The following is a 22,597-nucleotide window of genomic DNA, read 5'->3' as shown; positions in this document are numbered from 1 at the left end:
TTGCTCTGTTGCCCAGGCTAGAGTGCAGTGGCACAATCTTGGCTCACGGCAACCTCCGCCTCCCAGGTTCAAGTGATTTTTCTGCCTCAGCCTCCTGAGTAGCTGGGATTGCAGGCGCTCACCACCATGCCCGGCTAATTTTTGTACTTTTAGTAGAGACAGGGTTTCACCATGTTGGTCAGGGTGGTCTCAAACTCCTGACCTCATGTTCCGCCCGCCTCGGCCTCCCAAAGTGCTGGGATTACAGGCGTGAGCCACCGCGCCCGGCCAAAATTCTTAATGACGTTTTGAACAAAGAGCCTGCCTTGTCATTTTGCACTGGGCTCTGAAAATTATGTAGCCAGTCCCAGTGATTAAAGTAAATAAAATTCAAAAGCTCATCAAATTGTATCCAGATATGAGAAGGCTTATAAAGAAATTTTCAGCAGGGATGCATATATTAAGACCTGCAATAACCTGCACAGGTGGCCTACATCAGAATCATTTGGAGAGTTTGTAATGTATGGAGATTCCTGGGCCCACATGCTGGAGTTCTGATTCGGTAGGTGTGGATCTCTGATATGTGTGTGTGTGTGTGTGTGTGGTTTTTGTGTGTGTGTGTATGTGTGTAAATGTCACATGTAATCCCAGCATGCAGCCCTGTCAGGAAATTATTGCTTTGGGACATGCTACATCCTACCAAGAAGTGGAATCAGAAGGAGTCAATTTCAGTGAAAGCCCATAAGTTGTCCTTCAAGTGTTCACTGAGATTAGGGTATCTCTTTGCTCTGCTCTGCTATCGAAATTCCTTTCCCAGGAGCCTAAGAAAAAGACTTTAAACCTTAAACACGGGAGAAACGGCTTTTAAAAGTCAAGGGTCTTTAAATCAGATGGTATTAAAATCTAAGATTACAAAGGTAGGAGTTTTTTGCATTTTTACCCCCTCCTCCTATCACTAGAGGATTTTTAGTGACTGGAGAGGGTGTTTCAAAACACCCCTGAAATGGTCACAACTTCAGAAAAGAGGATATGGGAATAGGAAAGTAAAATGAGATTGTTTGGTACATGAATATCACTCTGGAAAATTCCATGGATGGGAGGATGTTCCAGGTGCACATTTTAAGCAATAACTCAGCACAGAGTCAGATTGTTCAGTGTAACAAAACTGTCCTTAGCTGCATATTTGTCAGTTTTTCTGGAAGGTTCCCAGCTCCCGCAAGATGGCAGCTGGCTCTCCTCCCTGAGGTCAGAAAGAGCTCCTCCCCCACTGCCCTAGGACTCACAGACCCCTTCACAAAAGACACAAACTCTGCACGGTCAAAGCACGTCACACAAGTTTCTATTTTCAAGTTTCTCTGTTTTATTGTGTTTGATTTTTTTCTATTTTTTTCCTGAGACAGAGTCTCACTCTGTCACCCAGGCCACAGTGCAGTGGCATAATGTCAGCTCACTGCAACCTTCACCTCTCGGTTCAGGCAATTCCCCGCCTCAGCTTCCCGAGTAGCTGGGATTACATGTGTGTGCCACCATGCCCAGCTAATTTTTGTATTTTTAGTAGAAACGGGGTTTCACCATGTTGGCCAGGCTGGTCTCAAACTCCTGACCTCGTGATCCACCCACCTTGGCCTCCAAAAGTGCTGGGATTACAGGCCTGAGCCACCACGCCCATCCTATTGTGTTTGATTTTTGTTTTTTTGTTTCTCTTTTTGTGGCGGGGCAGGAAGCGGAGTGGACTGTTTTCTATTTGTAATCAAGATAAATAAATCAGGCAAACCACCATTTTATTCTAAAGATCTGTTTTGAGAGAGCCATCGTCAGTTTCCCCACAGTAAGGAGGAAATCATTCCTATATACTAGAAAACTTTTCATAATTTTTTCAGTATGCAAAACAAATTCATTCACTCAAGTTTATTCAAGGGTGGCTGATGTCAGGAGAATTGTGTACAGGAGTTCACTGTGTATCAGTCTGACACTGAACCAGTCTCTCTCTAACCCATGGCAAGGACTGAGAAGTGGAGGAAACCACACTAAGAGGATACCCCTCAGGTCATCCTTTCATGAGTTTAACTCTCAAAAATAGGCACGGAGCTGGAAACATGTCTGCAAGGCATCTTACAGAACCCATGCATCATTACAGGGGATTACTGAGACGTGGGGGTGGAGGAGCAGGGACAGAAACCTCTCCTCAGCCCGTCTAAACCCTCTCCCACCACTACAGCCATCCTCTTCAGGGCAGGTGAGCGCTCAAGCCTCCTTCCCCAGAGCCTTTCAGAATTTTTCAGACCCTTTGTCTATTTTTGAGAGTTCAACTTATGATAGGATGACCAAGGAGTCTCCTTTTGCTGCGACTTCCTGCACTTCTCAGCCTATGACATGGGTTAACTCAAGACTGGTTCAATATTACATTGAAGCCCAGTGGGCTCAAAGCTTCTACTTCACAGGCCTCTCATGTACAGCCGAATGTTCCTTCACCTGGGAACGTTCTGAAGAGCGTTGCTGCTATCTTAAGGGAATATTCTTTGAATTTAATGGTTGCCAAGAGCAGCAATCTTAGAAGTGCGGTGCCAGCTCTCCTCAGAGGCTGTCTTCAAAGGTCAAAGGGACCCTCAGGAACTGACTCTCCAAAGTGCTAAGGGACCACGCTGGGCTCGTACATCAAAGGGAAAAAACCACATCCAAACTCCCTTCTGGGAGGCTACAGTCTAGACTGTCTTATACGCTCTTTGTTATCCATTAAAATAAGTAGCAAAATGTCAACACATAAAACAAAATATTCAGAAAAAGAAATAAAATTCAGTAGAGTTGCATATTCTGACAGAATTTTCAAAACCATTAGGTCCATGTAGCAACTAGAGAGGTGGCTGGAGAAGGGTTCTTTAGAATCCAGGAGAGATGTTAGGCACACAGTGAACAGGAATAAGAAACGGGCTGGAAAACAGGGGATTTGCTAATGGTCTTTATTCAGAAAAACAGAATCCACTGGCGCTTATACCCTCATTGTCCTCCTGAGCTAAAGGCTGGAGACATTGGGTCTGGAGTAAAGGAAATGTAATCCTAGGCCCCTACATGATTTGAGAATAACCCATCACCACAGCTATGTAAACAACAGCTAGCGGGTTTCAACTCTCCACATCAACTCGCTGACAGCCTCAGAAGACTTGCTGATATTGGCAGAACCACATCAGTGTGAAAGATTCTGGCAACAGTGAGAGGAGAGGAGGGAACGAGGAGGAAGAAAGTCAGGGGTATTAAGATAGAGAGTGTATGAAAAGGAAAATTGTGATGAAAATGTATAGAATGGAAAAATGGCTTACTGCTTTATTATTTAAACTTACAATAATGATCAACAGTAATTTTAGAAAATACAAAAAACCACCAAAGGAGGGGAAGGGCCGGGCGCAGTGGCTCACGCCTGTAATCCCAGCACTTTGGGAGGCCAAGGCGGGCGGATCATGAGGTCAGGAGATCGAGACCATCCTGGCAAACATGGTGAAACCCCATCTCTACTAAAAAAATACAAAAAAATTAGCCGGGCATGGTGGTGGGTGCCTGTAGTCCCAGCTACTCGGGAGGCTGAAGCAGGAGAATGGTGTGAACCCGGGAGGTGGAACTTGCAGTGAACCCAGATCACGCCACTGCACTCCAGCCTGGGCGACAGAGTGAGGGGAAAAAAAGGAGGGGAAGGAGGTGATCAGAGAGTATCGTAGTAGTGTGAGTCAAACCTTTATCATAGTGGGAAATCAATAAATAGGACCTAATTTTTTTTAATGAAGTAATTTTTTGAGTTGTGAAGACATAGAACAACCAAAAAAAAAAAAAAATCAAAGGAGTTTTCTCCAGGCAGTGGAACTGATGTCAGAGAAGGGCTGGGGGGGAAACGACTGCTTTTTATAAAATCTCCAGTATTACATCATGGTTTCTATGCATGTGCATGAGACAGTGACAAGGTATAGAAACTCTGAGACTTGGCTGGGCGCGATGGCTCACACATGTAATTCCAGCACTTTGGGAGGCTGACGTGGGCAGATCACGAGGTCAGGAATTCAAGACGAGCCTGGCCAACATGGTGAAACCCCATCTCTACTAAAAATACAAAAATTAGCCAGGTGTAGTGGCGTGCGCCTGTAATCACAGCAACTCAGGAGGCTGAGGCAGAAAATTTGCTGGACCCCAGGCGGTGAAGGTTATAGTGAGCCTAGATCGCACCATTGCACTGCAGCTTGGGCAACAGAGCAAGACTGTGTCTCAGGAAAAAAAAAAAAAAAAAAGAAAGAAATTATGAGACCTTACCAGCTATGTGATTTTAGGCAACTTTATCTAACTTTCCCATGCCACAGTGTCCTCATTTATAAAACAGGACTGGTAATAATGTAATAATGCCTACTTCGTACGGTTGGAAGAATGACATTGGATGATACAACTACAGCACTAGTGCAATGCCTGACCAACAGTAGGTTCTCAATGAAGGTTGGCGATAAATAATAAATAATAATATTTGTTTATTATTATTATCATCACTTAGAGAGTTGCTTTTAGTCACTTAATACATCATCATAAGCTCCACAAATATAGATCTAGGTATCTCTCTTGAACAGCTGCATTAAAGTCCGTAGAGTGGATTGTCATAATTATTCAGCCTTTGGACTATTAAGGTTCAAGCAAGCTTCTTACCTAAATCTCACAGTTTCTCAACCTCAGCTCTACTTACATTCTGGGTCAAATTATTCTTTGTTGTGGAGGGCTGTCCTGTGTGTTGTAGGGTGTTTAGCAGCATCCCTGGCCTTGACTCACAGGGTATACCACCACACCCAAGTTCTAGCAACCCAGAATTGTCTCCAGACATTGCCAAACGTCCCCTGGAGGACGGGGGGAGATAGAATTGCCCCAAAATGAGAACATGCCTCAAATCCATCCTAAAGACTTCAGGGACTGCTCACCTACAGCCAGGTTTCTTCTCCTGAGAAAACTTCCTTAATCTAGTTACAGGCAGACGTAAAATACTACAGTCTGCATTTCATGTCACCCACCTGAAAGCAAGGGTCAGAGACACAGTTTTGCTGTGCACTCAGTCTAAGATACACTTTATAAGAGTTTGGAAAAGAAACAAGAGATATGATTCAAGGAATTAATAACACTAACCCCTCCAATCAAATAAACTACTTGAGGCTGGGCACAGTGGCTCATGCCTGTAACCCCAAACTTGGGGAGGCCAAGGCAGGACTTCAAGCTAGGACTTCAAGACCAGCCTGGCCAACATGGTGAAACCTCATCTCTACTAAAAATACAAAAAACCAGTCAGGCATGGTGGTGGGCACCTGTAATCCCAGCTACTTGGGAGGCTAAGGCAGGAGAATCTCTGGAACATGGGAGGCGGAGGCTGCAGTGAGCTGAGATCATGCCACTGCACTGCAGCCTGGGTGACAGAGTGAGACTCCATCTCAAAAATAAATAAAAATAAATAAACTGATGGAAAAAATATTGAGCTGATATCATTCACGCTCTTGCCTTTTGCAATCTCAGTTGATCATAATCTTACTAAATGAGATTAACAGATATAATTTCAGTAGGGCCAGAAATAATGCTTGTTCTTCCATAAATTGCCTTCCTACCCAAGGCCAACAGCCTTGCCATTATGTGTCAAATAACTCAAAAGGAACAGACTCCATGAGGCCCAGCCCCATAATAGGTGAGGACAAAGGCCAAAATCCACATCCAAATAACACTAGCTCAGAGTTGATCTTCATATAGCTGGGAAGGAGACGGCTAATAAATGCAAGTAGAATCTCCTAATTATAAATAGCATTTTAACTTAGAGTTCTGTTTAGCAAAATTATTTCCATGTCCTTGGGGATGGCTTATAATAATGGTGCTTTGCCAATGTGGTTTCAGAAAATTATATTAAATGAAAAATCCTGTAGAACAGATGTGCTCACAAGTCCCTGTCCACATAACAGCCAAACTGCTTAATGAAAACGCCGCTATGGTTCAGAATTGTGCTTTCTACTGTTACAGTATTGTTATATTAGCATCTCAGAAGAGTAAAGAAGGTTGGAAAGGAAAGTGAGAGAGGAAATTACCAGGACTAGGGGTCAGGGATGGAATATCTCCAAGGCAAGTACCTCAACATGATACAGAATAAAAGGAAGATGATAAAAGACGTGCTGTTTTTTTAAGAAATCACAAAACCAGGACATAGAAATGAAATGCCTGCTTTATTTAGATAAACTAAATCAAGTAAATAGCACCACCTCTGTGCTCTGTATATATTGAACACACGTACATTTCCAATTACATATAATTGGAATGTAACAAAGCTATTTCCAACTCCCTCAAATTCATTAAAATGAGATTTTACCTGTGTTCAAGAGTTGGTTCTTACTCAAATCATCCTTGTACCAGGTTACTCCAAGGACCACTTAGTTTGTTCTCAAAAGTTATACATGAAATTCTATGTGATTCTTCCACATCCATTTGCAGTGACTGTTTGGTCATCTTTGGAATAACTGATAAATGTTCATATTTTGTCTCCAAAGCAAGCAAGAACAACCCCATTTGAGGGTTTGCAGCAAAGACACTCCTCGATGGCATTTCTCTTTTGCTGTGTGTGTGTTTACATCTAACAGAAATCACTCAGCGTGACCTTGCCCCCAAAGAGCTTTACTTCCACATAACACACAGCCCAAAACTTATGCTGCTGTGGTTTGAATGTTTGTCCCCTCCAATACTCAAGCTGAAACTTAATCCTCAATGTAACAGACTTAACAGATGGGCCCTTTAAAAGGGGACAGGGTCATGAGGGCTTTGCCTTTATGAATGGATGAATACACTTATGGATTAATGGATTAATTGATTAACGGATCATTATCAAGGGAGGAGGTTTGCTATCATAAAAGTGGGTCTGTTATAAAAACCAGTTTGGCCATCACTCACGCGCCTCCTTGCCGTCCATTCCCGGCACCACCTCAGGATTCTGCAGAGAGTCCCCAACAGCAAGAAAGTAGTCACCAGATGTGGACCCTAGACTTTGGACTTCCCAGCCTCCAGAACTGTGCGAAATAATTTTTTTTTTTTTTTTTTTTTGGTCATATGATGCTTTATTGAAATATTTCCCTTTGTGCTTAACTGGCTGGGCATTCCACAGCACCACTGTTGATGTCATCTATGATGTCATGAGGGTGGCGGCCATCAACATTACAGCCCACAGACTGGGCAGTCCCCAGGATCTCTTTAATGGTTCCAGAGAGTTCTCTGACTAAGGATCAGTGCCGCATCTGTCGAGCAATGTTGACAATCTCATCAAAAGTGATATTCCCACTGTGTTTAATGTTTTTCTGTTTCTTTCTGTCTCTTGGTGGTTCCTTGAGGGCTTTGATGATCAGGGCAGAGGCAGAAGGCACCACCTCAATCTGGGCCTGTCTGTTCTGAATGGTCAGTTTCACTGTAATCCTCAGGCCCTTCCCATAACCCGTTGCCTTGGCAATGTCATCACCAACCTTTTTTGGAGACAGACCCAGGGGGCCGATCTTGGGGGCCAGCGCAGAAGTGGCACCGACCTCGCCTCCGGTGCACCTCAGGTATACGACTTTGATCTTGTTGGGGTCGAACTTTGGCGGCATGGTGGAGGCGGCTGGTATCGGATGAACCCGGATTCGGGACTACCGAAGAAAGTTGCACCTTCGCCTCCTCCGAGCTGAAAGCCGAGAGCTAAAATTATTTCTTTATAAATTATCCAGTCTCAGGTATTCAGTAATAATAACAGAAAACAGATCAAGACACATGTCTACCCCATTTGTCTTTTTTTTTTTTTTTTTTTTTTTTTTTTTGAGATGGAGTCTCACTCTGTCACCCAGGCTGGAGTGCAATGATGCGATCCTAGCTCACTGCAACCTCCACCTCCCAGGTTCAACTGATTCTCCTGTCTCAGCCTTCAGAGTAGCTGGGATTACAGGCTCACGCCACCATGCCTGGCCAATTTTTTGTATTTTAGTAGAGACAGAGTTTCAACGTGTTATCCAGGCTGGTCTCCAACTCTTGAGCTCAGGCAATCCACCTGCCTCGGCCTCCCAAAGTGCTAAGATTACAGGCGTGAGCCACTGCGCCTAGCCTACTCCATCCATCTTGAAACTGCAAATAAGGACAATTTATCCCATTAAAAATAAAGTAATTTTAAAGAAAGCCAATAATTTAATTTTAGAGAATAACAGAGTAGCCTAGTAAAAATAAAGGTTAACCTTGAAAATAGTAATATTGGCAGTTTTAAAGGACACAAAGCTGAAGGATAAAATTTCAGTTTATTTTTTAATGTTAAACCTGGCTAAGAACTACCAAAAGTGTTGAGGTTTTTATCAAATAGCATACCTCTCCTCCTAGAGATATCACCACACACATTTTTCACTTGAACAGATGAGTTTTTATCTTAAAAAATAGAAGTTTAGATCAAAGCTGGGAAAATGCTTCTCATTAGAAAGAATATAAAACAAATATTTTAATAAAATCTATCCCCTAAGACATTTCTGAGGTGATGCTGACACTGCATGCCTCAGTGTAAATTAAAACGAATATATCCATTTTCACAGATCTCTGAAACCATCTTTGATAGCAGTTACGCTGTTAGTTGCTTTCCAGCTCTTGCTGAAAATATAAATAGTGAACGTCTTATCTGAATTTGCTGATGCAGACAGTAATAGAGATCTTTTACATTTAAACAGAGAGGTACAGCTAGATTTGTCTTCTCCACTGGCTTTATTAAAAGAGATTAATATATGTATTATCCTTTCACAATTTCCAATGCACATACATTATCTCATTTAATCTTTCCAACCAGCCTGCGAGTTTGGTAATATTATCATCATTTTTAGTGAAGTAATTAGATGCTGGAGAAGGAATGAATGTTTGCCAAATATTAATCAACTCAAAAGAGGTACAGAAGAATTCAGTAGAATCAACCAGCTTTTAGAGAGTATACCTTGTCTCCCTCACATAAATGAATGAGTTACCCCCCACCAACAAGTACACACTCATACACATAAGACATAGCTTGTTTCAAAAACTTAAAACAACTGGTGATTTATCTGAGAAATTCTTCATAGACTTGAAAGCTTTGATAACCAATTTTCTCCTTATTGCCTGTAGTCTTTGTTTGATTACTTAGTGACTTCCAAGTTAAATTGAAAGTGAAACACGCCCGGGCGCAGCGGCTCACGCCTGTAATCCCAGCACTTTGGGAGGACGAGGCAGGCGGATCACGAGGTCAGGAGATCGAGACCATCCTGGCTAACACGGTGAAACCCCGTCTCTACTAAAAATACAAAAAATTAGCCGGGCATGGTGGCAGCGCCTGTAGTCCCAGCTACTCGGGAGGCTGAGGCAGGAGAATGGCGGGAACCCGGGAGGCGGAGCTTGCAGTGAGCCGAGATCGCGCCACTGCACTCCAGCCTGGGCGACAGAGCCAGATTTTGTCTCAAAAAAAAAAAAAAAAAAAGAGAAAGTGAAACACTCTGATGCTTGGGGGCCTGCTGGGTTCTCCAAGGACAACATAGTGACACCATCCCCCAATGAACCCCACTTCAATAGCATTTTTTATTTTTAACTCAAATAATACACACACAAAGTCCTAAAGTCTTTCCTAACTCCAGTGTCAATTAATCAAGCAAATAAAACTTCTTTAATTTTCATTTTTGAAATGTTTTAGAAGACTTCCTGTGATTTTCAATCTGCCTGCTAAAATTATGTTATTCAAGAATTTTTTAAAAATATGTATTGACTTTTAAAAAAAGTTACTTAGCATTTTCCCAACCCTCTCACTTCCAATACTGTTTCATGGACAGATTTCTCAACGAAAACAGCCTACTAAATTATCTAGACCTTGTGAAGAATATTCAAACAGAAAGACACACAGTGGGCTTCATAGGGTGTGTAACTAAATTAAGTTGGAAACTAGCATTGAAGTTGAGTGTGCACACGCTGGAACTAGACTGCCTGAGTTCTCATCTCAGCCTTACTATTTTTACTAACACTAAGAATTTGGGGCACATTATTTAAAGTTTCTGTGCTTCAGTTTCCTTATCTGCAAAATGGACATGGTAATAATGGTTCTTATCTCATTGGTTTACTGTGAGAATTAAGGGAGTCACTCAAGGTAAAGGTACTTTGAAAAGTAGCAGGCACAAAGAAAGTGCTATAGAAATACAATATTGACCATTATTACTGCTATCATTATAGCAATGCAAACAATCTCCCTCCTGATCCTTCAAAGAAAAAAATATTAAAGCAGGTTCATGATAAACACACACTCATTTTTTCCCAGGCTGGAGTGCAGTGGCCGGATCTCCGCTCACTGCAAGCTCCGCCTCCCGGGTTTATGCCATTCTCCTGCCTCAGCCTTACTGAGTGGCTGGCTCAAGCCTGTAATCCCAGCACTTTGGGAGGCCAAGGCGGGCGGATCACGAGGTCAGGAGATCGAGACCATCCTGGCTAACACAGTGAAACCCCGTCTCTACTAAAAATACAAAAAACTAGCCGGGCGAGGTGGCGGGCGCCTGTAGTCCCTGCCTTCTTTCTAAGATTTTAGGTCAGGGCTTAGCAAACCGCTGCTAGTGGGCCAAATCCAGCCCACTTATATGACCAGCTATCTAAGAATGGCTTTTACATTTTTAAATGATTGAGAAGAAAAAACGAAAAGAAGAAGAATATTGCATGACATCTGAAAATTATATGAAATGTAAGTTTCCCTAAACAAAAGATAACTGGAATCCGACCAGCTTATTCGTTTACGTGGTGTCTGAGGCTGCTTTTGTGCTACGAGGCAGACTGAGCAGTTGTGAGACCTGTCTCACAAAGCTTAAAACAGGTACTATCCGGCCCTTACATGAAAAGTGGCCAACTCATATTTTATTGGTGATTGGTGTGAGCATTGCAAACTTTAGAATGTTTCTATACTTTAGAAACAGTCACTTTCCAGTGAATGAAGGGAGGTGCAGATGGATCCTGAAAGCAAAAATTCAGATTCAGGAAAATCACAAGATAAAACTCAAGTACTTAGGATTGTTCCTTCTGAAGCATTCTAGGAAACGTATGGTGATGAAGTCCATTAAAAGTATGTGCTAAACTAAACCGTATATATACTATGAGATTTGATTATTCATAGTAACCAAAAATACTCCGCATTCACAGCATAGATGCTCAGTTTTATGATGAAACTTTTGTACAGCAGCTGAAAATGTATAGGGCTTCATTTCAATCCCCTGCACGGCCAGCTTTACCACTTTCTTTTCTTTCATTTTTTAATGCATTGCATAGTTTTTAAAGTCAAATTTTGAACCTGAAAAATCAAAGATTAGCTATGAAATAAGTTTACCTACCCTACCCACTTTCTCATTTGTCTCTGGGATTCTTCTCATTTTGTCTAAGTGGAATCAGTTCTTTCTATTCTCAATAGCCATAATCTCATGCTTAGTCTTCTCCCACAGTTATTTTATGGCACTTTATTACGGAAATATTCATATTTAGAATTTTTTTCATTGTCATGGCCTTCCTACTAGTGTCTTCAATGTTCCTCATCACCAATGAAATCTTTTCTTATACTTTGGTGAGGCCAAGTTGAAGAAGAATAAAATAGAAAGTTCTGTTCATGTCTGTAGTTTTTTTTCTTGCTTAAGCATTTTCCTTTTTTATTATTTTAATAGAATTACTTTTCCTAATCATATGGTTTCCCTTATAAGTTCATGCAACAACAGCTCTGGGGATATTACAGTTAAGTGAGCACTAGGATTCAGGAGTCCTGTGGAAAGTCACCAAAAGTCCATCAGCTCCCTTTCTTCGTCTGTGAAATGGAAATATCCAAAGAGATGGCTCTGCATTTCTATGTAACTCTGAGTTTCTAAGATTTTTGCTTTATTCACAATTCTTGTAGTTATTGGGTCTTTCCGTCGATAATAGTTTCTAACATTGGATCAAACCATTTATTTCTAATTCTCCACAACTCTGTATTCTATACAAGAGTTCTAAATTCTAAATCATTAAATCACTTTCTAATTCTCTACTTTACTATGAGCTTGTGATTCAGATTCATCCAGCTGTGTTTGCAGCTCTGTTTAGCAGGACCAGCGGTTGAATGTGAGCCCCTAGGGAGGTGAGCCCCAGGCATATGCAAACCCATTAGGGCTGCTAAAAACACCACTTCCCTTGCAGGAAGAGTGGGAGTTATTGAAAGCCCAGGACTTTTCTTGTCCAATGCATACAAGGGCAAGTAGAGTAACAACATTTAAAATTACAACAGTAATACAAAAATCATGCTCTTTTTTAAATTCAAATTTTAAAGGATTAGATATAAGAGACAAAATTACCCATTCCATCCTCTTAAAATAAGACCACTCCCTTAGGCAATCAGAGTATCCTTCTAGAACTTTCTTTATGCATTCATGGGAATAAACACAGATTTATAGCTACAGATACAGATGTAGATATCTTTTCACACTTACAAACATTAATTTATACGACACATATTACTCTGAAACTCTGAAACTCGTAACTTTTTTACTTAATGTTACATCTTGGAGTTCCTTTCCTTTCAGTACCTATAGATCTACTTGATTCTTTTTATTTCATTTTTTTTATTGGATTCTTTTTATTGGTTTCATTCATACCAATTTCTAATGATGGACATATAAGTTATTTCCAATTTATTTAATCTGACAAATAAATAATTTTATATGTTTTTCTTTGTGCATATATGTAAATGTTCTGTGTGATAGAAAACCTAGGTTAAAGGAAATCAGTATTTTAAGTTCAGGTGAAAATTGCCAAATCCCTTCAAGCATTATTTGCTACTTTACATTCCCATCAATAACATGTAACAAATGTTCACTTTTTCACACCATCTCTAACATAAATATTATTTTTGCTGGCCCAATGGATGAAAAATGCTCAAATTTTGTTATTTTAATTTGCATTTTTTGGTTAAGTTAGCTTACTGATTTCTCACATTCACCTGGACTGTGAATAGATTTTTCCTTATCACTGTCCATTTTTCTATTGGGTAATTTGTTTTATTGACTGGGGGATGCCTTATATATTATAGAAATTAATCTTTTGTTAATTATTTATATTGTTTTTCTCATTATGCTACCTATATTTTAACTTTGCTTATGGGCAAGTTTAAAATTTTAAACTGTGTATCTTTATAGTATCTGCATTCTGTGTCTTAATTAGGAAAATCTTTGCCACTCAAAGGTTATTAAAATGTCCTGCATGTTCTTCTTATATTTATAGGGTGTTTTTATGTCTTTAAACCATATGGAATTTATTTTTGTATATGGCATAAGGTATAGAATAATTTTTTCAAATGTTATTGTCCATGCATCATTTATGAAACTGTCCATTCATAAATGCTTAATTACAAAAGACACATTATTCTGTGGATTCTCAATTCTATCCCATTTATTTAGTTTTCTATTTCTGTGCCAAAACCACACAAAACCACACTGCTGTGGAAAGTTCCCTCTCTTTTCTTTCTTTCTTTTTTTTTTTTTTTTTTTTGTGAGATGGAGTCTCACTCTGTCGCCCAGGCTGGAGTGCAGTGGCGCGATCTTAGTTCACTGCAAGCTCCGCCTCCCGGGTTCAGGCCATTCTCCTGCCTCAGCCTCCCGAGTAGCTGGGACTACAGGTGCCTGCCACCACGTCTGGCTAATTTTTTGTATTTTTAGTAGAGACAGGGTTTCACCGTGTTAGCCAGGATGGTCTCGATCTCCTGACCTCGTGATCCACCTGCCTCGGCCTCCCAAAGTGCCGAGATTACAGGCATGAGCCACCACGCCCGGCCCAAAGCATATTTTTACTTGAAGAAAAATCTAAAAAAAAAAAAAGAAGTTATTGGAATTACACTGAATTTATAAATTAGGAAGAAATTACCAATTTACAGTTCTGTCTTCCCATCCAGAAATACTGTGTATTATTCATCACTTCTTTTATGTTTTTCAATACAGTGTTCTAATTTTCCTTGTAAGCTTCTTAGGCTCTGAGGTTTATCCTTAGACATTTCAGTGTTTCTGAGGTTCTGCACTTATTCTTAGGCATTTTGATATTTTTATTATTATGAATAACATCTATTTTTATGAGCTACTCTTAGCAGTAAATTTGTGATCTCAATGTTTGGTCTTACATTCGGGCAATGCAATGAATTATCATATTAGTTCTAAAAGCTTTTCAGTTTGCCTTTGCTTTTCTAGGTAGAAAATCATACCAACTAGAGATGATTGTGGTTTTATCACTTCCATTTCAATGTTTGTACACTATTTCTCCCATCATATTTCATTGACTGGTATCTGCAGTACAATCAGGAGTAATAATAGAGCTCTTGATTTTAATTAATATGCTCCCAGTGTTTCACTGTTACATAAGATGTTTGCTCTTTTGGCAGATACCTTTTATCTAAGTTTAAGAGGCTATTTCTTCCTAGTTTTTACCAGGAATATCTGTTGGATTTTTTATAAATTGCTTTTTCTGTACCTGGCAAGATAATCATGTAATTTTTCTCTTTTTCTTTAACAAACTGAAAAATGCTAATAGGTTTCATAGTATACAAACATGCTTCATTTCTGAAATAACTATTCAGTCCTGATGTGCTGTTCCTTTTGATCATCACTAGGTTTCCTTGGCAAATATTTTCCTTTGAATTTTTGAATTTATTTCTGTAAATAAAGTTAGCCTGTGGTTTTCTTTTGTTAGGCTGAATTTGTTCAGTTTGGAAATCAAAATTAAAATCATCAAAGAACAAACAAACAAGCAAAAAATATTTGTGAAAAATTTACAGAGGACTCTGGTTTAAAGTTTCTGTTCCTGTAGGAGTCTAATCCTGTAACACTGACAAGAAAACTATAGGAAACTGAGATTTTATATACCTGTAATTTGCTGTTGCAAATTATAGGTGTAACCCAGATATTAAATAGGTGATATTGGCAAGGAACCATCAAAACCAACTTTATTATTTTCCCCCTCTGCTACTCAAGGCCATTTTGTGTTGCTGATTCTCTCTGCCTGTGGATGAAATCTTGTCTTGCTCTTGGTACACTCTTGTATGAAACCCCATAGGACATCCCTTCACTCTATGGTTACTAAGTGCCCTCTATTCACTTACACTCCTAAGGGTAGTTTCATTTCAGTAATTAAATATAACATCCTGTGTAACAGTCAAACTCCAGACTTGATTTCAAAGTGAGAGGAGGAAGGGCCTCTGCCCTGAATACCTCACCCTCCCAGCTGTGGCTTCTAACTCCTCTAGGACCAGAGCCAAAGAGGAGAGAAGAGGTAAGGAGACGGGAAAGAACTCACTTGAGGGGCATCTCTGTGATCTAGCTTTGGTTCTTGCTGGTGTTAAATGACAACGCTGCTGTAGGATGCTTTCCGTCTTCTTTGGACAACATCTCCAAGCTGGGGGTCCCTCACCTGTAGTTCCCTTGATGAATATAAATGTATTTTGCTTAGAGCTTAGAATTCCTTCTTCAGTCCTGGCATCTAGTGGCACACCTCCAACCCCACTCTGTTGATATTTTCTTGCTCCTCCTGGAAGCCCTGCTGGCAGGATCTAAAACAACCCCAAGCTGCTGCCTTGACATGTGGCCTTCATCTGGCCCCCAGGTGACAGAAACATCTGACCCACCATCAGACGGAGGACACCGGGCCCAAACCCAGCCCTGTCCTCAGCTGCCACAGCTGGTCCAGCCAGCCTCTCACCTGTGAAGATTGCTTTTGTAGGCATCTGTTATTCATCACAGGGTTCACAGCTCCAGCTGTGCAAATAAGCCCCTTAAAGCCACCTCTCTCACCTTGAGAAAAGTGAATCATTTTTAGGTTAGGGGGTGAGGAGTGGGCAAGAGAGGTCTGGAGCTTGGGTGAAAAATGAAACTCAAAGCCCAAGTTTTCCCAAACCAATCCTCTCTCCAAACTCCAGGTTCTTCTCTCAGACTCCCCGACCTCTTTCATGGCCTTGTGTAGGAGGTCAGCTAAGGGCCACACAACAGGATTTTGGCCACCTCCTTTGCAAGTTCCGGGGACTTTGGAGTCCCCAGTCTTGCGCTTTGGAATATGGGAGTCGCTGAGGCACTATCTTGGAATTATCAACCAAAAATGAGATAGGAAAGAGTATTCGGGAGAGGTAGACTATTTATCCCACACATTTAAATTTACCTTTGAATTATTTACCTTCAGATGAATATCCAAAAGAAAACTGGTTTTCTCACTCACAGTGTCTCGAGTCCCTCAACGCTTACAATCTTCACTCTGGGAAATAAATTATACAATAACTTAAGTGTGTTCTTAAGCCAAGCCAGCAGACCAAACATCTTTGATGTGTGGCTAGAAGCTGGGCCATGATGAATCTGAATTTCATTTTTATTTTCAGTCTATGGGCTTCACTCCTTTTGATCCACCCTTCATAAAGCTATAGGGAAACGTATCACCGATTTTGTTCTTATAAAGTACACATACATTCACACACCCTCATATTCATCTTGTACTAGAGATGGCAGCCTATAAAAGATGACACAGCAGTGACTCAAGAGTTTGAGCAGCTACCTCACCCCTTTATAAAGGTCTTCATCCAAAATTCTCCCTGAGAAGCCTTGTTGAGGTTCAAGGCCACTAGGCAAGCAGGCATCTATCTCTCCGCAAATGCTGGGAGATCCCCACCCCAGGAGAATCCCAACTGAGAGGAGAAAGGAAAATAAAGAAAAGAATTGTTTTAATGAATAAACAAATACGGAATGTAGTCCAGGGCCCTGGGTCTCTGCATGAGCATGGGACAGAGAAGCTAACAATTACGAATCAGGAGGAACCAGGTCACAAGAGGCAGTCATGTCCCTCTAGGCCACCACCTGAGCATCTCTAAATGTAGTAATGTGAGAAAAGTAATTCCTAAAATTCTGGGATTCTAATTAGTGTTGACGTGATTATGTTTCTTTCTTTCTTTCTTTCTTTTTTTTTTTTTTTTTAGACAAAGTCTCGCTCTGTAGCCCAGGCTGGAGTGCAGTGGTGTGATATCAGCTCACCACAACCTCTGCCTCCCAGGTTCAAGCGATTCTCCTGCCTCAACCTCCAGAGTAGTTGGGATTATAGGCATGCACCACTGCACCCAGCTAATTTTTTGTACTTTTAGTAGAGATGGGGTTTCACCATGTTGGCGAGGCTGGTCTTGAACTCCTGACCTCAGGTAATCCACCCGCTTTGGCCTCCCAAAGTGCTAGGATAACAGGTGTGAGCCACCGCGCCTGGCCGATTATGTTTCTTTTGCATTGATTTTCTTGGGGCATCAGTTCTAACTAGGATTCCTCAGGGAAATATTCCATAATGGTTCTCCACAGGAGGGATAGACAAACTAACAGACCCTCGTGTAAGCCAGGCCGCCACCTGTTTTTGTACCGCTCGTGAGCTAAGAATAATTTTTAAAAGGTTGGAAAAGATCAAAAGAAAAATATTTTATAACCTATGAAAATTATATGAAATTCAAAATTGAGTTTCTATAAATACAGTTTTATTGGAACCCAGCCCTGCTTATTTGTTTGTGTCACCCTGGCTACTTTCACACTACAATGGCAGAGTAGAGTAATTGCAACTGAGTGTGCATACGGCACACAAGGCCTAGAATATTTACTCTGTGGCCCTTTACAGAAAACTGCTCCACAATCATGAAGAAGGCCATGGAAAAGGAGGTGACATCAGGAGGAAGAGGTAGTCTGGATCCAGTTCACTCCCTAGAACAATGGTGGGTGTCTCCCAAGTAGCACTGGTATTTCTGCCTTCTACTAAAACAAAAAAAAATTTTTAAATGGAGTCTCGCTCTGTTGCCCAGTCTAGTGTGCAATGGCACAGTCTTGGCTCACTGCAACCTCCACCTCCTGGGTTTAAGCGATTCTCCTGCCTCAGCTTCCTGAGTAGCTGGGATTACAGGCGCATGCCACCATGCCTGGCTAATTTTTGTGTTTTTAGTACAGACAGGGTTTCACCATGTTGGCCAGGCTGGTCTCCAACTGTTGACCTCATGATCCACCCACCTCGGCCTCCCAAAGTGCTGGGATTACAGGCATGAGCCACAGCACCCGGCCTAAAAAATTTTTAAACCCAAAACCACTGAGGCCCAGAACAGGTATCTTTTGGGATTCTAGAAGAGTAAAATGGGGTGGGAGGGGAAGTAGAAAGAAAAAAAAAAAAGACCATGGCAGTCAAGTCAGGGGTTTCTCACATACAAATGATCTCAAGTTTCTGAGCTCCTGGTGAAGCCAAATGATCTGGGCTTCATTCCAGGTCCAAGATGCTCCGATTTCCTATTTTTGTTCCCTTTCAGGCCTCAGATTTCAAAACGTTATCCTATTTAGGGTCACTATGAAAATAGCTTAGAAGTCAGCCTTAGAATTTCAGTTCAGAGATATCGGAGACTTTTGTACTAGGAACCTAAAACCTTTAAAAGATGTTTGTTTTATTGCTTCCAAATGCCTACTTCCAAAGTTTTGCCAGGAACATGTAAGCCAACAAGGAGCTTATATCTGTGGGTTGACTAAAATCCCATAAAAGCTGTTAGAGTATAAACTTCCAGTGACACTGTAAGTTTCCCCAATTAAATCGATAATCCCTTGAGTGGAAAGCATGCTAGCTTTAGCTGTCCTCAAACTGCCTCGCACCTAGTAAGATGCCATTGTAAATACTTGCTGAATAAATGTTCTATGTATTCAGAATTTGCTTCTTGTTACATATTGCAACTGTGTGTTAATTATTGACATAATTCTGGGTATTTAACATATTGTAATGTGATCATATTAACTTACATAAGCATTTGCATGCACACATCACTATGCCATACATAAGAAATTCCATATACACAAATGAAAGATAGCAGATCTGCCCTGACAGTGTATCTGCCCCTACAGACCATTCCAGAGATTTTCATTCACGAAATGAAATTTCATGGACCGAGATGATATTCATTCACGAAATGAGAATCTGCTATATGAAATGAGCATTGTGAAAACATTTCCCAAATGCCAAGTAAACATAACCCCTCTTGTAAATATCCATGAAGAAGAAAGCAAATTCCTAGGAAAGCAACACAGACAACTTTTGACTGTTGAATCTGGGAGAACATTTGGGAGTAAGACAAACCAAAGAATCCTTTTCCTAAGTAATAGTAAAAACATTCTTTGGATAACTCTCCACTAGAAGTTATTGTTTTCCCTCATAAAGCTGAGGATATTTATAGAATTTCTCTCATTACAGCATGAATTCACAAGTAATTACATCAGGAATACGTAAAAGAGGTATTAGCAGAACCAGTCAAAACAAGAATTTGGAGCAAGTTTCTACCATTAGCACTTACATGGAATGCACGATTAGCCATTAAGAGCATAAAGCATTAGAATAATAGAAACACAGTGGCGAAAGCTTTGAGTGCTTCAGACACTTGACTTGGAATATATACGGTAGCTGACACAAAGTCTCATTCTCAAGTTGTAAGAAAACTTTCTTCTATGATTAAAAAGAGGTACTGGGCAAAATAGTTTCTACTAACCTTTACAGTCAATGTCCTGGCCCCAGAACAGGAATGCTGTGCAGGGTTCTTGATTCCATGTAAAGGAAACCAACTTTGGTTACTTGAAGGCAAAATGCAATTTATCAGAAGGACGTAGGGTAGATGACAAGATTCAGGCAAAGGCTAGTCAACTAAGCACAGAGAAGTAGACAAAATAAAAGGAGGCCAGAATCACAGCCAAAATCTTAGTAGAAGATCCTACATAGATTCTTACTGTGGCCTCATTTTACTAGCACCACTGCCAACCCTGGACAGGGAATTCTAGAATGCCCACTGCTTCTTTGCCCCATGGCCCCAGAGTCAAAATCCGAGGTAGGAACACACCTACCTACGGCTTACCTTATTCAAATGTCCATTGCCTTGCTACAAGGAAATGGGAGCAGAGCAGCTGGAAACTCAGGCCTCCTTAATGGGAACCAGGGTTCTGCTGCCACCCATCTTGAGCTTTCCCAAAATAGGGATGGTCTTCAGAGTCTCAACTAACCTTTTTGGATTTGCCTCCCCTTTCTCAAGAAACTACAAATTACAGCTATCACTATTACACAAAAAAAGGAAATAAATTACAATACTAGATGAAGTACAAGTCTAGGGACTATATACCATAAATGTTCTATGGTCAGTCTTATCTTCTGGAGAAATAACACTTCACTTCTGCATGCTTTTCTAGTGCTTCTAGAATTGAAACCAGTGAGGGGGAACTTAAGGTCAACATCTGCTCCTCACATGCCTTCCATAGCAATATGATGTGAGCACTGCAGTTCCATTGAGCTGTGGCAGTTGGGGTAGTTTAGGAAGACAGTGGAGAACAGCAAGACAGTTAGGTCCCAGTGAAAGGAGGAAGTGGCCATGTTTATCCCAACAATGACGTGCATGTCGAGAAGTGTTGGGAACCTTCAGCTTCAACTCCACAGAACAGAGAAGAGACTTAGGACTGAAGGATCCCCAACCAACAATGAGATAGCTGCAGACACGCACAGCAGCAGTATTTTCTGGTCAGCTCCTAAACACCCAAATGTGGAAAGCTAATCAATAGCACAGCTATGTGATGTCAACACACTGACTTTTGCCTTGGGCTGGAAGCCCCAGGTTCAGTCAACCCACTCCCAAGAGAGACACTCACAGCCCAAGAGTTTATCAAAATCTAAAGCCATCCGGTTCTTAATTACTTCTCTTTTATAATTAAAAAGAAACTCAGACTACATTTCTAAATTTCTTTGGACAAAGAATGTTTTGTTAACTCAAGTGCTCAGCTGGGTTATAAATCCTCAAAACTAATGCCAATAGATCTATAACAAGAAGAGTGGTTTTTGTCTGCATTTTTTTAAATGGCCCCCATTTTAGAAAAGACAAACATTTATCTACTCAAGGCACAATGCACTGTGGTAAGTACCTCCACTGTATTATGAAAGGACACTCAAACTATTCATAGGTTTTAAGTAGATTTATTTCCTAGTGATTGCAACTGTATACATTTGTCAGGTCAAAGGGAAGGACACGGTCCTTGCTGCAGAGAAAAGTCATAAGTACCCAATTCTCACAGCAGGAGCGGGAGTTGGTGACCTGATACCAAAGGGCTGAATCCAACCCAGGATCAGGGCAAGTTCTGCCTGCTTTGCCCCAGTCTCCTGTCCTCAGGTCGCAGACACATAAGAGGCTGGTATGCTGGACTGAAGGACTGACGCAGAATGAGACCACATGCTTTCAACCCAGCACGGGGAGCGGGGCTGGGCATCCCACCCCAGAAGCCAAGCCTACCCAGACAACCTTTCTAAGGCTTGGCAAAGGCGTGCTATAATTAGACATTAGCATCTAATAAATAATAAGTGAATGCCATGGTAAAGCACTTTGCAAATGGAGAGGACACTATGAGTATGTCCCTGTCATCAATAATAATGGTGTTCTAGGTAATCACAGCACTCAGGAAGCAGTTTAGACACAGGCAGCCTCAGCAGGGATACCACTAATGTCCAAAGGCCCAAGCATATGATTTTTCACATACCTGCCCTGGCTGGAAGACTGCCCAGAAAAGACGACAAGCCCACAGAGCTCAGGAGATCATTCCCGAGAGCTCCACGGAAGAGGTAAACATTGCCAGGGAAAATCGTTCCATTCCTTAAAGAATATTTGGAGCAGCAAGCTCACTTGTAGATTTACTGAAGTGGAAATCTACACTAGAAGCAGCAGAGCCCCTAGAAGCAGCAGACACTGAGAAAATGTTTAAATAATACCAAAAAAGTCAGCCACCCTCAGTAGCCACCTTCATAATCCCAATTAACATCAATAAGATTTCAAGGAGAATGTCAGATGGTAGACGCTGCCCATTGAACAATTTTAAAAGCAATTCTAATTCTTTTATAGTCTAGTTTTGTGTGTGTGTGGATCATTTACCTGGGAGTAACTGTAGCTTTTTGCAGAGACTTGGATTTTTTTTTTTTTTTTTTTTTTTTTTTTTTTTTTGAGACGGAGTCTTGCTCTGTAGCCCGGGCTGGAGTGCAGTGGCCGGATCTCAGCTCACTGCAAGCTCCGCCTCCCGGGTTCCCGCCATTCTCCTGCCTCAGCCTCCGGAGTAGCTGGGACTACAGGCGCCCGCCACCTCGCCCGGCTAGTTTTTTGTATTTTTAGTAGAGACGGGGTTTCACCGTGTTAGCCAGGATGGTCTCGATCTCCTGACCTCGTGATCCACCCGTCTCGGCCTCCCGAAGTGCTGGGATTACAGGCTTGAGCCACCGCGCCCGGCGAGACTTGGATTTTTTATTTTATATTTTATTCCTTTCTAGTTGTACAAAAATTTTCATTGCAGCATTTGTCCAAAATCTGCAGCCTTCACTCACTTCTCCATTTTTGGATGTCTACACTGCTAAAAGTGGGCACTACACAAACAGATTGTATATCATCTCATCATGTTCTCCTTTTTGAGACGGAGTCTCACTCTGTCGCCCAGGCTGAAGTGCAATGGTGAGATCTCGGCTCACTGCAACCTCTGCCTCCTGGGTTCAAGTGATTCTCCTGCCTCAGCCTCCTGAGTAGCTGGGATTACAGGCACCC

The 22,597-nt window shown here is 41.3% G+C and overlaps 1 pseudogene across 1 annotated transcript; it reads right to left on the bottom strand.

Moving 5' to 3' along the window:
- Positions 1–7,060: 7,060 nt before the first annotated feature.
- LOC112620975 lies at positions 7,061–7,678 on the bottom strand (annotated as a pseudogene). Its single transcript, XR_003118633.1, has one exon. The product of XR_003118633.1 is annotated as a 60S ribosomal protein L12 pseudogene (transcript).
- Between the last annotated feature and the right edge of the window lie 14,919 nt (positions 7,679–22,597).

Source organism: Theropithecus gelada, chromosome 3 (assembly GCF_003255815.1).
Source record: "Theropithecus gelada isolate Dixy chromosome 3, Tgel_1.0, whole genome shotgun sequence".
Classification (NCBI taxonomy): Eukaryota; Metazoa; Chordata; class Mammalia; order Primates; family Cercopithecidae; genus Theropithecus; species Theropithecus gelada.
Note: the sequence above shows the minus strand (reverse complement) of the source record. Positions and strands in the feature narration are given on the sequence as shown.